This window comes from Tasmannia lanceolata, unplaced genomic scaffold (genome assembly GCF_043159265.1).
Source record: "Tasmannia lanceolata isolate RefF3 unplaced genomic scaffold, GAP_Taslan_0.1 ptg000002l, whole genome shotgun sequence".
NCBI lineage: Eukaryota > Viridiplantae > Streptophyta > Magnoliopsida > Canellales > Winteraceae > Tasmannia > Tasmannia lanceolata.
The window spans coordinates 58,991,315-59,013,712 of record NW_027518679.1 but is presented as its reverse complement, the minus strand read 5'-3'; the positions used below and the strand labels follow the sequence as shown (position 1 = coordinate 59,013,712).

Below are 22,398 nucleotides of genomic sequence, written 5' to 3'. Positions count from 1 at the left end.
ATACATATATGTGACAGTTGCCTTGGATGATTTCAATTATCAAGTCGACTTGGCTTCAAAACCATGTTCTTAGCATTGGATAACAGACATGATCACCTCAATGAAAACAATTGTATTAATATACTGGAAAAATAATTTTCTATGTTATTCAAGAGATATTTAAGAAGTCACAGTAGACCCATATGAGTTAGGTTTAGGGTTTTTTTTCTTTAAACCCGTCCCTAGCCAGGATTGAGTCGGATTTTCCAATTTAAAACCTGACCCTACCCAAGATCCATGATTTCTAAACCTGACCCATGTATTTTCAGGTCGGGTTGATGTGGGCCGGGTAAAACCATCCCAAGTTGCAGCCCTATCAAATATAATTGCTTTCTACCCCGTTCGGATTGCAGGAAAATTTTGGAGTTCCCGATGCCCCTGATAATGGTCGAATAGCCACCACCTACAGCGAGTCTACGATAAATGGACACATAACCGTCCCCCAGTGCATGGGCCCTGTCACGCCACGCCATGACAGGTTTCTCTCGCTACACCGCGACCCCCTCCCGCCTTTGCCTCGTGTTTCAAGTGAATTTTTTTTTTTTTCCAGAATCTCCTTGTTTCTCTGTTTGGCTGCACATGGAAAAACTATTGTCACTGAAGAATAATTTATAATTTTACCTCCAAAAAATTTCCCAGCTCAAACCTGTCATTTTTCCATTACCCCTGTTGAAAATCGTAGCCAATTTTATTGCAAGCGAAGAGGATCGAGATGCTCGATGTACGACAAGGAAAGAAATAAAAGGAAACAAAGCTATTATCTACAAAAAATGGAGATAGCATCAAGGGGAAAGAGCGTCAACAAGAGCCAAAGTTTCCTTAGCCACACCATCTCTAGCTTGCCCATCCGCCACCGAGTTGGTGGATCAATGAATATGCTGGAAGTCCATAGAAGATCTCACTCAGTCAAACATCTCATCAAATAGCCTATCAAATCTCTCTCTCTCTCTCTCTCTCTCTCTCTCTCTCACTCTCTCAGACACACACATACAATATTGGAAACCATAGTAAACCATGGCAACCGGGTGCTATCTTGAGCAAGTTTCCCAAGACAGTTTGCAAACTTTATGGAAGAAATATCATATTGCTTTATATAAGAATCACTTTGGGAAATGTTTTCCATGATTTATCAAGGAGATTTGCATTACTGTATATGGCAAGACTTATAAAGAAAGAAAAGGATTGCATGCCTTTTACATTCCAGGGAAGATATTTGTATGTTTATATAAGCACAGTTCATATACATCCGGTGATATCAATAAAATGAATGAAATTCCTCACTTTGTATTGTTTCTATTAATTTAACATGGTATCAGATGTCTCCTTCACTAGTTTGATCATTCTTTGATCCTTCTCTGCCATTTCTCCATGGCTTCAGAGGACTCTTCGTCTCCTCCTCCACCTCCTAATCATTCTGTACAATCTGATTCTACACAGATTGTTACACCATCACTGCAAAACTCTCTTTCCCATGATGCTTATTCATCTTCTCCGTATTATCTTCATCATTACGACAGTCCCGGTACCCTCTTAGTCTCCAAACCCTCACCGGTGACAACTACTACAACTGGTCACGTGCCATGAAAATGGCACTCAATGCAAAAAATAAATTAGCTTTCATTGATGGGTCCTTGCTGCGGCCTCCAAAATCTTCCACCCTTTTTAGTTCCTGGGATCGTGCCAATGACATGGTCATTTCTTGGATATTAAATGTCATCTCTGGTGACATATCTGATAACATTCTCCATGATTCCTCCGCTTACAATGTTTGGAATGATCTGCGTGATGGTTTTCTCAAAGCCACACACCCCGTATCTTTGAACTCACTCGTTCCATTGCCACTCACCGGCAAGACAGATCCACCATCATTCAATACTACAGCAAACTTAAAGCTTTCTAGGATGAACTTTCTTCCATCTCATCCCTTCCCACATGCACTTGTGGTGCTTTTAAATCCGCCTTTGCCTTTGAGCATCAACAACGCCTCATGCAGTTCTTAATGGGGCTCAATGAATCTTACTCTTCCATCAGAAGTCAAATTCTTATCATGGATCTACTTCCGTCTGTCAACAGAGCATAAAACCTCCTCCTACAAGAGGAACGACAGCGTCAACTACATGTTCAACCTACATCCATGATCAAAACTACTGCTCTTTCCACTCGTAGCCCTATCCTCTCATCTCCTCCAGTTGCTCCACATAGTGGGCCGCCTCAACCTGGCAGTTGTACGCACTGCCATAGAACCAACCACACTATCGAAAATTGTTGGTTGATTATTGGTTTTCCGAAATGATGAAATTATCGTCCACAACAACCTGGACCTAACCGTGGCACTCCGCGACAGCAGCAAGGAAGGCCCTTCCCTCGGTCCAATGCGGCTTCTCTCCCATTGTCGAGCGGCACCTCATCATCAAGCAATGCGCCACCACAGTCCCTCCATTCGTCATCTTCCTCTCGTCCAACCGGCACTGCCCGACCTTTTACTTTTGACGAGTATGGCAAACTGTTGTCCCTAATCACCCCAGGTACCAACTCGCCAGCCTCTGTTAACCTTGCAGGTAAGACTATTTTTTCTTCCTCTGCGGCTACCCCTTTTTGGATAATTGATAGCGGGGCCATAGACCATATGGTCTCAGACCCTTCTTTACTTTCTTCTTTCACATCCTTATCTTCATCAAAACCCGTTCTTTTGCCTACTGGGGATCATGCCTATATTTCTCATATTGGCAGTTGCTCAATTTCCCCTCAATTGCACCTTGATAATGTGTTATGCATTCCCTCATTTCATCATAATTTGCTTTCTGTTCCTAAACTCACAAAAGATTTAAATTGCTCAATCACCTTTTATCCTTCCCATTGTGTGATGCAGGACCTGTCCACGAAGACGACGATTGGTTTGGGTAAACTCATTGGCGGTCTCTACGCCATCCATCCATCCCCCCAACCTCTGCACTCACTTCCATTCGGACAGCATCCTTTGACCTATGGCATTGGCGACTAGGGCATCCCTCTTCATCAAGAATGGAAATTCTTTCTAAGCATTTCCCTGCTGTTTATGTTTCTAATAAGGACTTATGTATGGTTTGCCCACTTGCTAAACAAACTCGGCATCCATTTCCTTTGAGTTCTATTTCAACAGTTACTCCTTTTTCTTTATTACATGTTGACATATTGGGTGCTTATAGTGTTCCATCTCATAACAACGCACATTTTTTTCTCACTATTGTTGACGACTTCACTCTTGCAACTTGGGTTTACCTCATGCAACATAAATCTGATATATGTCATTTTTTACAATTATTTATTAATCTTGCCAAAACTCAATTTCATTGTCATGTTCAAGCAATTCGAACTGACAATGGCAGTGAGTTTTTCTCACACAGTATGCAAGATTTTCTTGGTAAAAATGGCATTGTTCACCAACATAGCTGTTTGGGCACACCACAACAGAATGGCGTCGTGGAACGTAAACACAGGAACCTTCTTGAAGTTGCTCGTTCTTTACGTTTCCAAGCTCATCTTCCACTCGAATTCTGGGGTGAATGTGTTCTCACAGCTACATTACTCATTAACTGCATTCCGACTCCATTGTTGGGTAACCGTTCCCCTTATGAAATGCTATTTCATTCTAAGCCTAATTATTTCCACCTCCGCATTTTTGGATGTCTATGCCACGCATACAACATCCATCATAAAGACAAATTTAACTCTTGCGCAAAACCTGGGATATTTGTTGGTTATCCCTTTGCACAAAAAGGTTATCTTATTTTTGATATAGAAAGTGGGAAAATCTATACCAGTAGGGATGTGAGATTTTTTGAAAATATTTTTCCCTATGCCAATGCCAATCCAGCCGCCACCAATCCCAATCGTGTCATTCCATTACCTATACCTGATCACGAATCATCCCCACCTCCTCCAAATCCACGCACTCCAGTATCTCCAACAAATTCGTCCCCTACTCCAAATCCACCTACTCCACCATCTCCAACAAACTCTTCATCTCCATCCACCACTCAAAACCCCACCCCTCCTTCCGCCACCATGGATACATCTCCATCTCCACCACCAAGATGCTCAACTCGCACTCACCATCCACCCTCATATTTACAAGACTTTCATTGCCCTATCTTACCCAGTTCCACCCCTCTCTCGTCTTCGACGGCAGGTGCTGAAGGTACCCCGTTTCCACTGTCTTAATTTTTAGATTACCATAATTTTTCATCATCTCACAAATCTTTCCTTGTAGCCATTCAAAATATTCCTGAACCCAGAACCTTTACCCAAGCTGCAAAGATACCTGAATGGAGGGATGGTATGGCCAAGGAAATCCAAGCCCTTGAGGATAACCATACTTGGACCATTACCACCTTACCACCTGGCAAACGCCCTATTGGTTGCTAGTGCATATATAGTCAAATACAAGGCTGATGGCTCTGTTGAAAGATATAAAGCTCGGTTGGTAGCCAAAGGCTACACTCAGATGGAAGGTCTCGACTATCACTAGACCTTTGCTCCTATAGCCAAACTTGTCACGGTTCGATGTCTATTGGCCGCAGCCAAAAATTGGGAAATTCAACAACTTGATGTCCACAATGCTTTCTTGCATGGGGATTTACATGAAGAAGTGTACATGAAAATACCGCCAGGATTCCACAAACAGGGGGAGCAATATGTGTGCAAACTCAACAAGTCTCTATACGGTCTCAAACAAGCATCTAGAAATTGGTTTGCAAAATTTTCTCAAGCACTATTGCAAATTGGCTATGTACAATCCAAAGCCGACTATTCTCTTTTTATCAAGCATAATGGGAAACTTTCCACTTTTATCCTTGTGTACGTCGATGATATTATTATCACCGGTAGCGACCAATCAACCATCAACCTCACCAAAAGTTTCCTTCACAACAAATTCCGTATCAAGGATCTCGGGCCCCTCAAATATTTTTTAGGAATTGAAGTTGGAAGATCTTCTAAAGGGATTTTTCTTACTCGGCGAAAATTCGCTTTGGAAATCTTTAGATGACATGGGCCTTCTTGGCGCTAGAGTTGCTGATTTTCCAATGGAGCAAAATCTCAAGCTTGAAAATACCGGTGAACTACTTGATGATCCTTCCTCTTTCAGACGGCTAATTGGCAAACTCATTTATTTGACTATCACTCGTCCAGATATTGTGTATTCTGTGATGCAACAACCACAAAAGCCTCATATGGATGAAGCTCTTCACCTCCTTCGGTATCTTAAAAGTACCCCAGGCTTATCATCTACCAGTACTACACATCTCACCGCTTATTGCGATTCTGATTGGGGAAGTTGCCCAATGACCAGAAAATCCACGATCGGCTACTGCGTCTTATTGGGTGCATCCCTTATCTCATGGAAGACCAAGAAACAGAACACTGTTTCACTTTCTTCTGCTAAAGCTGAATATCGTTCCATGGCCAAAGTTACTTGTGAAATTCAATGGCTTAAATATCTCATGATCGCACCTTCAGAAGAATGAACCTCGATAAAGCAGCTATTGAAGTGGCATCTGATGAAGAAGACTTTGATGATGAGGAAGCAGAGGATCAGGATGTTCAGGCCCCGAAGGCCACACAGTCATCTCAGGATATGTCTCATGCATGCACTCGTCAGGACTTACAGCCCATGCAGGAGTCACTTGAGCGTTCCATGGCTTCTCAGTTCGAGAAGCTCACTACTCACGTTGATGATGAGCTCACCGCTCGGTTCCAGACACTTACTACTCATGTTGATAATCAGTTTACTGCCTTTCGCCAGTACCTCTCAGGCAGGCAGTGGAGCCAGTATCATGGCAGCTCTTCTTATCCTCCACCACCTCCAGAGCAGTAGCTGGACCCTCTTCTCTGATCATGTTGGGCATCATTTTGTGTTTGATTAGGCTGTCTAGTTATATTCCGTATGTTGTATTTGGACTACGATCTGTGTTGATAGTTTAGCTGTTTATGCTTTCACTTGGATATGTCTGTACGTTTGTACTCAAATATTACAGTGTGTTTTGAGATTAGCGTGTATGGCCAAGCACCTCATGGGTATTGCTTTTATGTATGGCCTTTCTTCATGTATGAACTATGGTTTGCTTATGCTTTTGAGCTTGTGTGTATTGTACTTTCTTGTGGCTATCTTTCTTTTGGTTTGATTATTATCTCTCATGCATGGACTTCTACTGGAAATTCTTGGCACTCATATGTTTTCTATCCTTTTGTTTCACCTTTTTGGTGATGACAAAAGGGGGAGAATATTTGAGCTCCCAAGTCATGACTATATGCATATATTGAGGGGGAGCAAAGCTCAATTTCATTTAATCTTTTCTCAATATAATTAATGCTTAAATTGTCCATTAAATCATACTCTTAGGGGGAGCATTAATTGTTCTAACCATCCCATAAGGGGGAGCTCCTACCCAAAGGCAAATTGTGTTTGTCATCATCAAAAAGGAGGAGATTGTTAGCCAAGGGTTCAACAAGTACTCCTAATTATATGTTTTGATGATTAACAAACTCAATTTGTCACATAATGATTATGTGGACTAGTGATCTTCAATATCTAAGTGAATATGTTTCAAGCACAAGTACTCTCAAGTTTGCATATCAAGGGGTCAATTCAACCAAGCACAAAGTGAACTCAAAGGCATGAAAAAGGAATCAACAACACAAAAGCATATCAAAGCAACATCAAGACAAGACAAGGACATTCAAATACAAGCCCAAAAGGATGGAAATCAACTCAAAGTCCAAAGCTATGCTCAAGCATCAATGGAGTTGATGGAAGACAAGTCAAAGCTTCATCAAAGTACCATCAAGAACTAAGACCAAGCTCTACTTAGATTGTATTAGGTCAATCATGTAATATCTAGGTAAAGGCACAAAAGAGAGCCTAAAACAAACATAAAATGAACCTAATTGCATCATGGTGGTGTCCTCACATGTTTGGACCAATATGGCATTCCATTCAACAAGTTAAAAGTGAATTCCAAAGGCCCAAATCAATCAGCAACACAAAAGGTTAAAATCTGCTGAAAATGACCTTCACAGAATCCCGAGAAAATTCTCGAAATTTTGAGAATTTCCTCGGAATTCCGTGATAAGTTATGTTGCAAAATATAAAAAAAAAGTGGCAACGGCCACTACGGAATTCCGAGCGACAATTCCGTAATGACCGTTGGGGAGTCTAAAAAGGCTATATTTCATACTCCCACACACACAAACATACATATATATTCACTAGGGCCTTAATGAACACTCTTAATGACTCACCAAACCTTCCTTGAGTATTCATAAGGGTTTTTAACACATTCAAACAAGGAAATCACTCTCTAATCCTCTCTTGTGCCTTTGACTTTTGATTGTTCTTGAGAGACCTTAGGATTTTACTTGTTTATCTTTTTTAAGTGAGAGTGAGTGTTCTCTACATTGTAATCAGCCTACTAAGAGGTAAGTGAGTTACATCTTTCATCTCTTCATTGTATTTGACAAGAAAGGGCGTCGTAGTTAAGACCCTTGGAGCATTGAAGCTCGGATTGTACTTGGCGGAAGGAACGCCGTATTTAAGTTCCTTGGAAGAAGATTCTTAGTGGAATCCTCAAGAGATCAACTTGAGAAGAGTGGAGTAGGTCTTGGGTTTAAGACCGAACCACAATAAAAATCTTATGTCAAGCCTCTTGTCTCTTCTCTTCCTCTCTTGTGGTAAGTGCTTGAACTCTTTACTTTAAAGCTTATTCATAGTTTTCAAATCAAACTAAAACTAGTGCAAGATAATTTTTTAAAAATCCTTAAAATTTCAAAAGACACCCAATTCACCCCCCCTCTGAGGTTGCTAAGTGGAATTTCACTTATTTATAGCCCTAACAAGGATATTACCGTTTGGGGCAAAACCGTAATAAACGGCCCAAGAAAAATCAAGTCGCAAAAGCCCCAACAGCTACTTTGCCAGACGGGGGCGGTCGGCCAGGGTGTCATGGTCGCCCGCTGAGGGCCTTCTGGACATTTTTAATTATTGTCTAAAACCTATCCGCAGTCTGCCAAGCCTAGGGCGGTCGACCGCCGAGACCTCTCTGGATGACTTCTGGATTTCCAGAAGCCTATCCGCGGTCGACCAGGGTAGCCTCGGTCGACCGCGTCTCGCTTTTGTTGGGTAGATGCTGGACTTCCAACATCCATCCCACGATCGTCCGGGAGACCCCGGTCGCCCGGCCCTGTTTTAAAATTTTATTTTTATACATTAAAGACTTAGGGTTTTGGGCCATGATCTTTGGGCTTTTAACCTAAGTTTTCAAATACCTTTTTGAGTTTGTTGCAATGGTTTTGAAAAGGTTTTGAACACATGAATTCATGCAATTACTTAATGTCAAGAGGACTCTAATACATTCTAAGAAATAAGAAACCTTGAGTCTTCTTGATCTCTAATTTTCTTGTGCGATCGCATGAGTTATTCCTTGACTTGAGAGAGTTCTATCTTGCTTTTGCGCTTGTGGTTTCCTTAATTCTTCAACAACTCTAAGAGATGTAGGAAGACCGCCATGGCTTGACTTTCTCCAAGTTGTGCCATTTTTCTTCTTGCCTCGAGTGTTGACTTTGATATATCATGTCTGAATCACAACACTAGAGAAGCCATTAGCAAACTACCATCAATTTGGATTTGTTGATCATCAAAACATTAGTGGATTGTACCCTTAGGCTTACACAGCCCCTACCTAATCCCATAGACCCTTGGGAGGATATATCCATGGATTTTGTGTTGGGACTACCCAAGACGCCTAGGGGATGGGATAGCATTTATGTGGTTGTTGATCGCTTTTCAAAGATGGCTCACTTTATTCCATGCAAGACGACTCTTGATGCCACAAGAGTTGCTGATTTGCTCTTCAAAGAGGTGATCCGTTATCATGGTCTTCCACATTCCATGGTGTCGGATCATGACTCAAAGTTCATAAGTCACTTTTGGCGGTGTTTATGGCAACGGCTTGGTACCACCTTGAAATTCTCTAGTCCGTACCATCCTCAAAGTGATGGTCAAACGGAGGTGGTTAATCGATCACTTGGGATGTTGAGACCACGGTGAAGAGTTTGGCAATTGGGATTTGGTGTTACCAAAGATTGAATTTGAGTTCAATGGCTCCATCAACTGTAGTACCGGTTTTACTCCTTTCCAAATTGTTTTGGGAAAGAATCCTTAAGGTCCATTGGACTTGCTTCCGCTACCTATTTCAGCTGAGAAAGCTCCTAAAAAAGTGGAAGAAATTTGGGAAAGTTTGCAGCAAATTCACTCCCAAGTGAAGGCCAACTTGCTTAAGCACAACGCCAAATTCAAAGAAAAGGCAGATTTGAAGCGGAAAGATGTCTTTTTTGAGGTTGGAGATAAGGTTTGGGTGTATGTGCCATTGGAGAGGTTCCCTACCAGTCAATATAACAAGCTACAAAGCAAGAAATTCGCTTCCGAGATTCTTGCCAAAGTCGGTAACAATGCTTACCGGGTACTACTTCTGAAAGATTAGAAGATTGACAATCTTTTTAATGTGAGCCATATATTTCCATTCTATGATAGAGATAGCGAGAGCTCGAGGTCAAGTTCAAGCCAACAACGGGAGAGTAATGCAGGGGCATCTCCCGAAGATGATACGGTGGAGGAAATAGCCGAGGAGGTGCAACGGCAATTTGAGCACCCCAAGGCAATCCGACGGTTCAAGCGCAACCGGAAGCGACACAAGTGACTATGTGCATTTAGGATGTGATGGAAAACTAGTAATTTTCATTTGTGATGCAGGAGCATCCCCTCGGCAATTGACATCGGCCCACATGGCTCCTTTAGAGTAGAGTTTCCTTTATTTGACCCCCTGCTTATATAGTGCTTGGCGTTGTTATTTTACTATCTTTATTTCTTTTAATGTCATTTTACAATATTAGGGGCAGTTTAGGGATGTAATGTTGTCTTAGGGCTGTGTTATAAAGCCCCTTCTTTCTTCTCTCTCTCATTTTAGTTTTCGATGATTTTAGTTTTAGAGAATTCTCTTCTGAGAGAGCTTGGCTCCTCTTGTATTTTCATCTTCTTCGTTGAGATAATGGAGTTCTAAGCTATTAAATGTACCTTTGAATGTTATCAGCGGTAGGTCAGCAATCAGCACGACGAAAGCGCGCGAGTCTCACTGTTTCGCTCATAACTCTCAAAATACTTGGAATTTTTCACCTCCGTTTCATTCTTAGTAAAGTAGACTTCGACAGCTTCGAGTGGGCGTAAATTTCACTAAATTCCGAGTTGAATTGAGTGAGTTATGGTCGTTTTATCAGCGGTAAGACAGAAATCAGCATAACGAAAGCGCGCGGGTCCCACTGTCTTGCTCATAACTCTCAAAATACTTAAATTTTTCAACTTCATTTCTTTCGTCGTAAAGTAGACTTCGACAGCTTCGAGTGGGCATAAATTTCACTGAATTCCGAGTTGAATTGAGTGAGTTATGATCATTTTATCAACGGTAGGTCAGAAATCAGCACGACAAAAGCGCGCGAGTCTCATTGTTTCGGTCATAACTCTCAAAATACTTGAAATTTTTCAGCTTCGTTTCTTTCGTTGTAAAGTAGACTTCAACAGCTTCAAGTGAGCCCAAATTTCACTCAATTCCGAGTTGAATTGAGTGAGTTATGGTCATTTTATCAGCTGTAGGTCAGAAATCAGCATGACAAAAGCGAGTGAGTCTCACTGTTTCGCTCATAACTCTTAAAATACTTGGAATTTTCCACCTCCGTTTCTTTCGTTGTAAAGTAGACTTCGATAGCTTCAAGTGGGCGCAAATTTCATTGAATTCTGAGTTGAATTGAGTGAGTCATGGTCATTTTATCAGAGGTAGGTCAGAAATCAGCATGACGAAAGCGCACGAGTGTCACTGTTTCAGTCATAACTCTCAAAATACTTGGAATTTTTCAGCTCCGTTTCTTTCGTTGTAAAGTAGACTTCGACAACTTCGAGTGGGCACAATTTGCACTGAATTCCGAGTTGAATCGAGTGAGTTATTATCGTTTTATCAGCAGTAGGTCATAAATCAACACGACGAAAGCGCTTGAGTCTCACTGTTTCGCTCATAACTCTGAAAATACTTGGAATTTTTCACCTCGATTTTTTTCATTGTAAAGTAAACTTTGACAACTTCGAGTGGGCGCAAATTTCACTGAATTCCGAGTTGAATTGAGTGAGTTATGGTCGTTTAATCAGTGGTAGGTCGGAAATCAGCACAACGAAAGCATGCGGGTCTCATTGTTTCGGTCATAACTCTCAAAATACTAGGAATTTTTCACCTACGTTTCTTTTGTTGTAAAGTAGACTTCAACAGCTTCGAGTTGCCACAAATTTCACTGAATTTCGAGTTGAATTGAGTGAGTTATGGTTATTTAAATCAACGGTAGGTCAGAAATCAGCACGACGAAAGTGCGCAAGTCTCACTATTTCGGTAATAACTCTCAAAATACTTGAAATTTTTCACCTCAGTTTCTTTCGTTATAAAGTAGACTTTAATAGCTTCAAGTGAGCCAAATTTCGATGAATTCCGAGTTGAATTGAGTAAGTTATGGCCGTTTAATAAGAGGTACGTCAGAAATCAGCAAGATGAAAGCGCACGAGTCTCACTGTTTCGCTCATAACTCTCAAAATACTAGAAATTTTTTACCTCCATTTCTTTCGTTGTAAAGAAGACTTCGACAGCTTCGAGTGGGTGCAAATTTCACTGAATTCCAAGTTGAATTGAGTGAGTTATAGTCATTTAATTAGAGGTAGATCAGAAATCAGCACGACGAAAGCGTGCGAGTCTCACTGTTTCGCTTATAACTCTCTAAATACTTGGAATATTTCACCTCCGTTTCTTTCGTTGTAAAATAGACTTCGACAGCTTCGAGTGGGCGCAAATTTCACTGAATTCTGTGTTGAATTGAGTTATGGCCATTTAATCAGACGTAGGTCAAAAATCAGCACGACGAAAGCGCGTGAGTCTCATTGTTTCGCTCATAACTCTGAAAATCCTTGGAATTTTTCACCTCTGTTTCTTTCGTTGTAAAGTAGACTTCGACAGCTTCGAATGGGCGTAAATTTCAATAAATTCCGAGTTGAATTGAGTTATGGCTGTTTAATCAGCGGTAGGTCAGAAATCGGCATGATGAAAGCGCTCGAGTCTCACTGTTTTGCTCATAACTCTCAAAATACTTGGAATTTTTCACCTCTATTTCTTCGTTGTAAAGTTGACTTTGACAGCTTCGAGTGGGTGCAAATTTCACTGAATTCCGAGTTGAATTGAGTGAGTTATGGTTATTTAATCAACGGTAGGTCAGAAATCAGCACGACGAAAGTGCGCAAGTCTCATTGTTTCGGTCATAACTCTCAAAATACTTGGAATTTTTCAGTTCCGTTTTTTTCGTTGTAAAGTAGACTTCGACAGCTTCGAGCGGGTGTAAATTCCAATAAATTCCAAGTTGAATTGAGTGAGTTATGGCCGTTTAATCAGAGGTAGGTCTGAAGTCAACATGATGAAAGCGTGTGAGTCTCACTGTTTCGGTCATAACTCTCAAAATACTTGGAATGTTTCACCTCTGTTTCTTTCGTTGTAAAGTAAACTTCGACAGCTTCGAGTGGGCGCAAATTTCACTGAATTCCAATTTGAATTGAGTGAGTTATGGCCGTTTAATCAGAGGTAGGTCTGAAGTCAACATGATGAAAGCGTGTGAGTCTCACTATTTCGTTCATAACTCTCAAAATACTTGGAATGTTCCACCTCCGTTTCTTTCGTTGTAAAGTAGACTTCGACAACTTCGAGTGGGTGCAAAGTTCACTGAATTCCGAGTTGAATTGAGTGAGTTATGGCCGTTTAATCAGAGGTAGGTCTGAAATCAACATGATGAAAGCGTGTGAGTCTCACTGTTTCGGTCATAACTCTCAAAATACTTGGAATGTTTCACCTCTGTTTCTTTCTTTGTAAAGTAGACTTCGACAGCTTCGAGTGGGCGCAAATTTCACTGAATTCCGATTTGAATTGAGTGAGTTATGGCCGTTCAATTAGAAGTAGGTCTGAAATCAGCACAACGAAAGCGAGCGAGTCTCACTGTTTCGGTCATAACTCCCAAAATAGTTGGAATTTTTACCTCTGTTTCTTTCGTTGTAAAGTAGACTTCGACGGCTTCGAGTGGGCGCAAATTTAACTGAATTCCGAGTTGAATTGCGTGAGTTATGGCCGTTCAATCAAAGGTAGGTCTGAAATCAGTACGACAAAAGTGTGCGAGTCTCACTGTTTTGGTCGTAACTCTCAAAATACTTGAAATTTTTCACCTCCGTTTCTTTCGTTGTAAAGTAGACTTCGACGGCTTCGGGTGGGCGCAAATTTCACTGAATTCCGAATTAAATTGAGCAAGTTTTGTTTGTTCAATCAAAGGCAGACTTCTCAGGACCTTGTAGTTATGGGTTTGTTGTTCGTATTGATAAACCACCAATTATAGAGGCTATCCCATATAAAGTGGATGGACAGGGATCAAATATGAAATATTAAATAAAACAAATATAGACATATTAAGAAAAAAAGAATGGATAAATGACACCATATATTTATATGTGGCACAAGCAAAGCAAATGCAACATAGGGGTGAAAGGAAAAGAGAAAAAAATGGAAAGAATGAAAAATCCTCAAAAGCAAAAGCAGATAAATGACATAATATATTTATACGTGGCACAAGCAAAGCAAAAGCAACTTAGGGAAGAAAGAAAAATAGGTAAAAAATTGAAAGAATGAAAAATCCACAAAAGCAAAAGCAGCCCATGCTGTCTGTATGATGATGTATACAATCGAAGATGAGAAGAAAAAAATAATCAAGTAACCAACATAACCGGGGATGGGAAAAATAGGATGGAAAAAAGAGGAATTGATGGGAATGGAATTTGTGGTCATCTAAGGAGGATGGGGAGGAGGATGACAAGGAGGATGATAAGAAGTAGGAAGATGGCATAACATGTACACTTCCTGGAGTTCCTCTGGTGCTTCTTGGCCTTTTGGATCTGTTCGGTTGCAGCCCCGATGTATGACACAGTCCTCGCAAGTTGACTCTCGATGTCGTCGAGCTGCTGCCCTTGTGCTTCCACAAGCACCGACATGTCCAAGAACACTTGATGTAGTTCCAGCAGGTTCTTCTCCATCTCTTTCACCGCATCATATCGTTCTTGGATCTCCGAGATGGTGTCCTCCAAAACCTGACCCCTACCCTGCTCCTGAATCTCATGTGTAGCCACCAAAACCAAACATCTCTTTCTCCTTATTATCCCCAGGAATCTCGGCACCTTCACACCCTAAGGGCCGTTTGGATACGCGGATTTTAGAACCCTGGATTTCTTTAAAATTGTAGATGGGAGACAAGAGGAGGATACCGTCCTTTTCGCTTCTCTTTAGAATCTTGGATTTTAAGAAATCTAGGTTTTAGAAATATCTCCCCCGTCCTGAGATTTCTAAAACCCGGAAACATGGGATAATCTCCTACTCTCTTGTTGACGGAAAGAAAGGTGAGAAATCAGAAAACGACGACAGCCTCCTTCTCTTGTCTCCCATCTACAATTTTGAAGAAATCCAGGATTCTAAAATCTGCGAATCCAAACGGCTCCTAAAAATCCAAACTAGCAAAACCAAATTGACAACCACTAAGCAAAAAAACTTTTCCTATCAGTGGCCAAATACAACTTTTGGTTTCTAATGAAAGCCATAGGAGGGCAGGTCATGTTTACCATGTTATGACAACATGGTCAGAGTAGTTATATTTGACTATCGTGTATACATTTACCATCTTCAACTTTTTTTTTGAAACGATTTACCATCTTCAACTTCTTAAGTAATAATCAAGTTTCAGAGCTGGGCTTCACTCAACTGGATCGCATTTCATGTTGGTTTTCACTTCCCTTGCAGACAAGCTTAGTCAAATGGAAAAATTGATCTTCATTTACCAATAAGATCATTTTAAGTTAATCTCATTCGCAAATGGGACTTTAGAAGCCATTAACTATATCTTTCATAAAACCATTTTAATATGAGTCCCATTCATGAGCACATGACATTATATGCAAATAATTTGAACGGATGCCTCCATAATGCGAATAGCAAGCACATAAGAGTTTGCATGTTGTTGGAGTTGTTGTCATTTGGAGCAAGCATACATTATCCCAATCAATGAATTGATACAGTACATGGACATGGAAAAATGATCTGCAAAGACAGAATAAAATAAAAGAAGACCTCATTCATAGTAATCAAATGAAGCTCCAACCACTTCGGGCGACGGTGTGTCTATGCACGTACCAGAACCAATCGTGGATCAACGGGTTCGACCAATTTCGACCTAAGGCAACAAATCAACTATGATCTCTGTTGGATGTTGGTTTAATCACTTGGCCAAATCAAACGATTACGGATGTTTGGGTTTCCCTCCTATGGACCCACTCTGGAGTGAGACTGTCGGGACAACAATTTTAACACAGGGACTGGATAGGCGAGACACAGCGAGTGTATTCAATCGATCACCAAGTATCCGCTTGGCGGAGCAAATACTACAGTTAGGAAAGTAAAGATATAATGAATATAAAATGCATTCAAGATAAGTGATGAATAAGATACCTGAGGCAGTTTTGTTAGTGTAAATGCCCTAAAGCCAGTGTATGTAATAAACATCAATCAATTGATTGATCACATGATATGTATCGAATAAATTAAAACAAATGTAGCAAAGTAGGAATACCATGCATGTGGATTCACAGATCTTAAGCCAACAGAGATATAGAAACTGGTGCTATTGCGGCTACACCTCCCGATTTGTCAGGTATACTGCAAAGAATGGCATGGATCGGTAGGAAATACCATTCCGGCACAATATGAGGCGGGGTGGGCTTCACTACCGCAAAACTACCGATCACCCTCACTCCGCTCGCCTCACTATCCGCTTTAGCGGGAATAAAGGAAAGCAAACTGAGCTGCTTGAGTGTGCTAGGCTAGTGCGCTGAGCCTTATCATTCATATGTGCCCGGGGTGGTGCCCAAAGCAAGAGCACGGGGAGATGATATGGCCTAAAAAGTTTATAGTTATGGTTGAGATGACATATTTTAATATACACAACTAGCATCAAACATAGCCTCCGTTGAATAAGGTGTAAGGGTAGTTTAGGCATTACTTGTAAGTTAGAGATATTATAGTCATTGTACACATGTTTCCATAGTTGGGCCTATATATATACATCATTTTCATGAGGGAGCTTTTTAGTGGGGACCCTCCATCTTCTCCATCCCTCTTCTTCTTTATCTCTAACCCTATTTCCATTATCTAACACGGTATCAAAGCAAAGACCCTGAAATATGGAAAAGAAGGAGAAAGAAGAGTTCTCTCCCACGTCTTCTTCTCCCTCTCTCTCGCAAGCCCTCGTTTTCTCTCCCCATTTTATTTTTTTTCCCATAAAAACATAAACCCTACAATCTCTCTGTCGAGTGCGCATTTGTGCAAATCAGTTTCCTTTTTTTTCCTTTCAAAATCCCTACAATCTCTCTCTCTCTCTCTCTCTCTCTCTCTCTCTCTCTCTCTCTCTCTCTCTCTCTCTCTCTCTCTCTCTCTCTCCTGAGTATTGCGCATTACGGCAATGTGCCAACCCCCTCACAAATCCCTAAAATATTTTCCTATTTTCTCTCCTCTTACCCTACTACAGCGACCCCCATAATCCTATATTACGGGGGGGGGGGAGCAAAACTCACTTGCACAAACCCATCTCTCTCTCCACTTTCTTTGCCGTAAGCTTCTCTCCCACGCCATACGGGTTTGCCGTAAACCATCCATCCACTATTTCTCCATCCAAACCCAAACCCCCAAATCTCAACCTGAAAATTCCTTTTCCCATGCCCAAATCCTTATTCTTCATTTCTTTCTCTTTTGAATTCTCATTTGAGGAAGAAATCTTCTTCCAAAATCCCTTTTAGCATCCTCAAACCCTAATTCTCAACCCTAAATCCCAAGTCTCCAATCCCAAAACCTAAATCTTCCCTTTCTTTCTCTTTTGAATTCCAATGAGGAAGAAATCTTCCTCCCAAATCCCTTTTTTAATTCCCTTATCCCTGAAAGCCCAATGGTTCCCACCTTGGCAATCTTTTATGTTTTGATGATTCCCAACACAAGTTGATTTGTGTTGCTATTTCTAATGTCTTTGATATTTAAGTGCATGTATTGGAGATTCAAGAAATCAAAAACCAAAGTCAAAGACATGGCATGGATCGAGGCTTGAACTAATGGTGAAGATCATTTGGAGTCAAAGGAACATGAAGGCTTGAACCAATCTAGAAGACCTTGCAAGCCAAAGAATCAAAGAGAGGATCCATTGAAGAAGACAAAGACATGAAGAGCTTCAAAGTTGAAGAAATGAGTCAAAGTCTTGTTTTTAGAATGTATTATCTAATCCCTATTGGTGTACCACTTAGAAGCACTAAAACATGTTAATTAGGGTCCCTAAACATGTTAATATAAGTGGGACAAAACCTAGCAAACACACCCAAAGATTGGATATCATATGGCACAAAATGTGCAAAAATAGCAAGGCTAGTCGGCTGCCCCTTGTCCAGTCGACTGGACAGTTTTCAAAATACAAGTTGTTTGCAAACAACATGTGGTCCAGCATTGGACCGGTCGACTGGGGGTGTCCAGTCAACTGGACTGCACTTGAAAAAGTAGTGTTGGGCTACAATTGCTAATTGCGGGAATTACCAAAATGCCATTCTAATGACTAGTTTTGGTGTTCCTATATATATGTGAGTTCCATAACCATTTGGACCCAACTCTTACACACTTAAACTTGTTTTAAACATATCTAAGAGTGATTAAACCCCCTCTGCCTCATCTGGGATCATCTAAAGAGGGATTTGATCTAGGATTCAATTTGTACATCTTATTTAGAGATTTTTATTGTGAGAGCTTAAGAGTTGATCTTGCCTTTGTAGAGGTTTTCTTATTCTTTCATTTTCTCTGCAATCTACTTGTAAACGGCAAGTGTGGTGGAGTCACAGAGCCATGTCCACAGAGGCAAGTGTAGGAGACGCGTAAAAACCCGTCTTGGACCGAACCACGTAAAAACCCGGTGCACACTTTTTCCCTCTTTATCTCTTTATATCTTTGTGGTAATTGTGCATTTGTGTTTTTCTTCTATATGCTTCAAAGTTTAAACTTGCCAAAGTCATTAATTCCACATTGTTTTTGGCAAAAGATTTTAAGACCCAATTCACCCCCCTCTTGGGTTGCTATTCTATATTGGGCACCTATCCTTTACAATCCCCAAAACTCCATCATAACCCTTTATTTTCTTTTTTCTATATTTTTTGGCTTCTATGGCCTTTGTCTTGATCTCCAAGGTGCACCCCAAGTGTTTGATGAAATGTCTAAGAGGGATTTGGTGCCTTGAAAGTCTTCTTTTCTTTGCAAGTCGAAGGCCTTCTGCCTCAACTGGAGGAGGATTGTTGTCATGTAGTCTTTTCCTTGGTATTGTCTTCTTTGTTGTCTTTTCTTGTCTTGTTGTCTCCGGGCTCTGTAGTCTCGCACGAGGGGGAGTGTTGTTGGTGATTCCTTTATGTTCTTCGTTCTTCTTGTTGTGGTTGGTTGGTGGTTCTTCTTCCTCATATGCTTTGTCGTCTTCTCTAGTTGATGTATTTCACCATTCTTCGGTTGTTTGGTTTCTTCTTCTCATTGTCTGTTCTTCACACTGTTCGTCCTTCGCATTGTCAATTCTTCACATTGTCAGTTCTTCACATTGTCAGTTCTTCACATTGTATGTCAGTTGCTTCTTTGTATTCTTTGTTGATTTCTTTTATACGAGTGTATAGTTTTACGTGTTCATCGTGGTTTGTCATTGTCCGGCTACATGCCTGGTCGTTAGCGTGGCTATCGGCCTTATCTCTTCAGGCGACGTGCTGATGTCAACCTTGTCTCCAGATGATGGTGCGACAGCGTCCCCTGTTGATCTTGTTTCCAGACGACGATGTCCCCCGTCATTGGTTGGTTATTTACAGGCAACAGTGTCCCCCGTCGACCTTGTCTCCAGATGATGGTGTCCCCCATCGTTGGTTGGTTGTCTGAAGGCGACGATGTCCCCCTTCGACCTTGTTTCCAAATGATGGTGTCCCCCATCATCGGTTGGTTATCTCTTCAGGCGACGTACTGTCGTTGACCTTGTCTCCAGAAGATGGTGTCTCCCATCCTTGGATGGTTATCTTCAGGCGTCGTTGTCCCCGTCGACCTTGCCTCTCCGGACAACAGTGTTCTCTATCGTTGGTCTGTTATATCTCCAGGCAACGGTGTCACCCCGTCGACCTTGTCTCTTCGGACGACGGTGTCCCCCATCGTTGGTTGGTTCCTCTCACCCTTCTGGTGGTGGGAATTCTTCTTCTTCCAAAGGCGTTGTGCTAGATGTCTCTACCAGTGCTACTTCGCTGTGGTTCGCAATGCGCACCTTGGGCGTGCTTATTTTGTTCGAGGCTCATGTTGTCCCTGTTGAGGCGCTTCTATTTGATCGTTGTTGGCATGCAGCTTCGTTCGCCGTGTTCTTATTCAGGGGGAGTCCTTGTTCTGATCGCTCTCGTCGTCATGCTGATTTAGAGGGAGCAGCTCTTTTTTTATGACTATTGATCTCGCCGTTGTACTCTTGTGGGCGTTGCTAGTTTCCTTATGTTTTTCATTATGTATTCACCACAGCAGCTTGGGGAGTGTTGTCCCAAGCTGGCCGTGTGTATGAGATTGTTGTTCTTTTTTTTGTTGTATGGTTGTTTTTAGTTGTTTGTTGTAGTTTTTCTTTGTAGCAAGCCGGAGCTCCATAGTAGATACACTCCAGCTTAAGGGAGTGTTGAATAATGTGTAAAGGTAGTTTAGGCATTACTTGTAAGTTAGAGGGTATTATAGTCATTGTACACATGTTTCCCTAGTTGGGCCTATTTATACATCATTTATATGAGGGAGCTCCTTAGTGAAGACTCTCCATCTTCTCCATTCCTCTTCTTCCTCTCTAACCCTATTTCCATTATCTAACAGCCTCTATACACACATTGGGGTGAGACCCTCAGCATGCAGCATGAATGCGATAAACAGTTTACGCACTAAATGGGATCGACACATATCCACAAATAACCCGTGGATAAGAAATAAGGATAAGGTTATTCTACACGGACAGAATACTTAGTATCCCAGATTCCCACAGCATCACTTTCTTTTTCTTTTTCTTTTTCTTTTTCAACCTCTACATCCTTTTATCTCCTTAATATCAGAAAGATAGCTAGCTACAAATCATTCTTCCATATTATCTCCTGCATCAGGTTTGAAAAGTTCAATTGCTAATTATTCTCTTGTGCTTTCTCTGTGGCTAACTCATTCAGTGCTCTGATTTCTGTTGTTCTGCTTGTTGAAAGTGTTCTCATGTTTATTTTTGTTAGGATGGATTCTGTGCTGAAGATTTCCTGACTGAACAAATGATTGAGACTTGCCTAAAGATTAAAGTCTCTTCTATTTCAAAATCATGGAAATTCCCCTATTGCTACATGATTTTTTGGTCCTTCCCCTCATGTACACAAATGTAACTCTACCTATCTTCTCCCACTTTAGACATTAGGATGTTTACCGATGATGGGTTCTGTGTTATGTTTTGGTCCAATTCCCTACAGAGTAGAATGCTGACAAAAGTTTCTAAAAGATTGCTGACAAAAGGTCCTCTTATTCCAAGTAACAACAAAACATAGTGCTTTCAGTACTGTTCATGTTGATGTATGGGGCCTTGCATGCGAAGTGCTCATCCTCAAACTCTCGTTTCAGGGCTGATTGGTATTGATTACCCCTATGCTATGTTGCAGATTTAGTAGTTAGAGGTATTATTTTAGAACTCCTCAGATCAATCATTTGCTCACTTAAGTCAACTTGGTTTTGGCCCCTACTGAGTCAAAAAAACTCGTCGTATCAATCATTGACTCCCCCGAGTCAACTAAGTTTTACCTTGGATGACTTCTCATCCTAGTACAAGTTCTTGAAGACTGTTTTGAGGACACTTTGTTTATTTGTTTCTTCATGACTAGAATCTAGCAATTTCCAGTTCTTATTAAGAACTACCTGAATTGGCCAATTTTTGCGGATTTAGATTTTTCTGTTATTGGAATGAATATCGGCATGCAAGGTTGATTCTTCAAATTATTATCCCCAGACTGTTTTCTATGAAACGGTTCTTAGAGGCCTTTGCACTTCTTTACAAATTAGCTACATTATGCATGGCAGATGCTTCCTAGGCACTCTCCTGTTTCTTGATTTTCTTCATACCCGGCGCTGCCACTCTCATGCATTCAAAAGCATTCCCACTTCATTCAACTAATTCCTACCCACATTCAGTTGCTAAAGTCACACTTTTCTTTGGCATCTTGTCAGGGTTACCTTATTCTACGGAGAGACCTTCAAGCAAATCGAGTTCAGAGGCCCATTTGACTCATTTAGACATTTGATTCATTAGATTTTGAGGAGTAATTTAAAATTCTTTAGAAATTCATAGCCAACTGCTGCGGGATCTCTCTCGTGCCTTTTATTGCCTTTACAAGTTTTCCCTTCTTCCTACAGGCTTGAAATGAGTCTCCTTTTGGTGGCAGTGGCTGGTTACCATTTCTTGAATATTGCAGGGATGTGTAGTTCTGTTGAATAGCAATACTTTGTTTCCACGGGATTTTCTTCCCCTGTGAGTTGGACTCGGTGGCAGCTGCTCTTCGTCGGTGGCCATGATATCCAGTGAACAGCCTTGCTGCTTGTTTTTTGACATAAATGTCGCCAAAATTTTGAAGTATGTTCCCTTTTGATGGACATTGTGAACCTTACGTATATTTATTGATGAAGTCATAAACTTTTAATTCTTGCCTTTTTAAGGTGAGAATTAGTGAATGGTGTGAGAAACAACAATCTGTCCCTTTCACTCTCTGCCTAATTGAGCTCCCAACCCTTGAATTCAAGATGCATGAGAATGGCCTCATGACGAATATGATTCTATAACAATGTCAAAGGTCTGTTCAAAGATGTTGGGGGAGAAAACTCTGCAAACAAATAAGAAAATCACCCCAGCCCATTCAGGGCACTGGTGGAAGTGGTGCAGACTCCACTGAAGTGCTATGACAAAGTTAGGAACAAAACTTTGGTTTGAATGATTTAGATACTTTTTCCATTAACTGTAGTGATATATTTATATACAAAAGTAGCAAAATGTATCCCATATTTGGGATTGCGACTGAAATGGAAAAGAAAGAAAGCTATACATTTAAGGAACCTAATTGAAGGTTAAAAAAAAGGTAATAAACAA

At 41.0% G+C, this 22,398-nt stretch overlaps 1 long non-coding RNA gene across 1 annotated transcript in view; it reads right to left on the bottom strand.

Annotated features, from left to right (window-relative positions):
• Positions 1-101: 101 nt before the first annotated feature.
• Positions 102-22,398, bottom strand: part of LOC143881738 (uncharacterized) — a 24,604-nt gene continuing 2,307 nt past the window's right edge. Inside the window, exon 2 of the long non-coding RNA XR_013252013.1 lies at positions 102-612. This is a non-coding gene — a long non-coding RNA (uncharacterized LOC143881738). The remainder of the gene's footprint in view (positions 613-22,398) is intronic.